We start from the raw sequence: 1,405 nt of genomic DNA on the forward strand, positions 1-1,405 counted from the left end.
ATTAGATTGGAATTTTAGATCAATATTTTACTAAACGGATCACGCTGGACAACTCGTGTATTCAAATCACTTCTCGTAATTCCTGTCTAATAAAGCAGCAGGACTTCTCGTCTTGGATTTAAAAGCGGACGCCAAGAATGAACGATAAAAAGGCCGGTCGGCGTAAAATATTGAATAGCTACCCGAACTCCTTAACTCTCGATCTGCGTCCATTCCGAGCCATGCGCATAAGTTAAAATTATTATACTCCTACAAGGCCAGCGGAGACCTTTACACTTACTAGTACACTTAACAGCGGTTAAGCCCTTGCACACTATATTGCAGATAGTTTTAACGGAAAAAATTCTTTGCCGCGCAAATTATAACTAGGAGCTGTAAAAATATACTGCCCTGATTATGTATTACGTGCGATGCGCATGTCGCAGTCTGTCCTCCTCACCCATCTTAGACCGTCAGTGTTTTCGCACGCTTTTATTACGATATTACGCAGACAATACAAAGTTCTAAATCTGGACGTAAAATGTTATAAAAACGACTGAAAGGCGGTTTAAAGAACTTTTTTGACGTCTAAAAAATGTCACATCGAAATATTTAACATCTGCTTTGACCGAATAAAGGATTTCTTTTACTTAATTTATTCTCATTGGTCCAAATTCGTATTATAATTGTCTCATGTCTCGATTTTAGACTTTATATTGTTTGGATATGTATAAATTGAATCGGTCATTTCAAAAACCCTATATAAGTAAAAGAATTTAATTTTTAGAGTACTAAAAAAATTCTGTAGTTTTTACAATTGTAGTGTTAAAAATAATTAAAGATATGTAAAATATGTCTCATTATCTCAATAAGTGAATAAAATATACTTTTAAAACTTATTTCCAAAAAGATAATTAATTTCGAAGATATTGACTCATGATGTTTCTAAAATAAATGAGCGTATTTCGTACTTATAACATACGAACTTTTTAATTAGAAAATTTTGTAAATGTAACAACGAACTTTTAAAAATGTTATAAAATAAGATTGCACCTTAAAAACATATTTAATTTTATTGTTGATAAATAGGAAACCGGGGTCAGTAGACTATAAGGGTAAGTAGAATAACTGAGGCTACATTAAAAACAAAACATACAAGACATATAAATATGTCTGAGCACGCAGCAGACTGAGACTGCTCAGTCTGCTATAACATCTCGTTACGGACACATCTATGATAGAAGTTACGCTTTTACTTTAAAAAATCGTATACCTAAGTAAATATTTTTATTCTTAAAGTTCTTGTTTTACAATCATATATGATTGTCTGAGATATTTGATTTATATTTAGATAGTAAGTGTTTAGATAGTAAATTTTTACTTAATAAAGTCCAACAGATTTTTTTTGTTTATGTGTCTTTGTTAT

This window comes from Trachymyrmex cornetzi, unplaced genomic scaffold (genome assembly GCF_001594075.2).
Source record: "Trachymyrmex cornetzi isolate Tcor2-1 unplaced genomic scaffold, Tcor1.1 scaffold1160, whole genome shotgun sequence".
Lineage (NCBI taxonomy): Eukaryota > Metazoa > Arthropoda > Insecta > Hymenoptera > Formicidae > Trachymyrmex > Trachymyrmex cornetzi.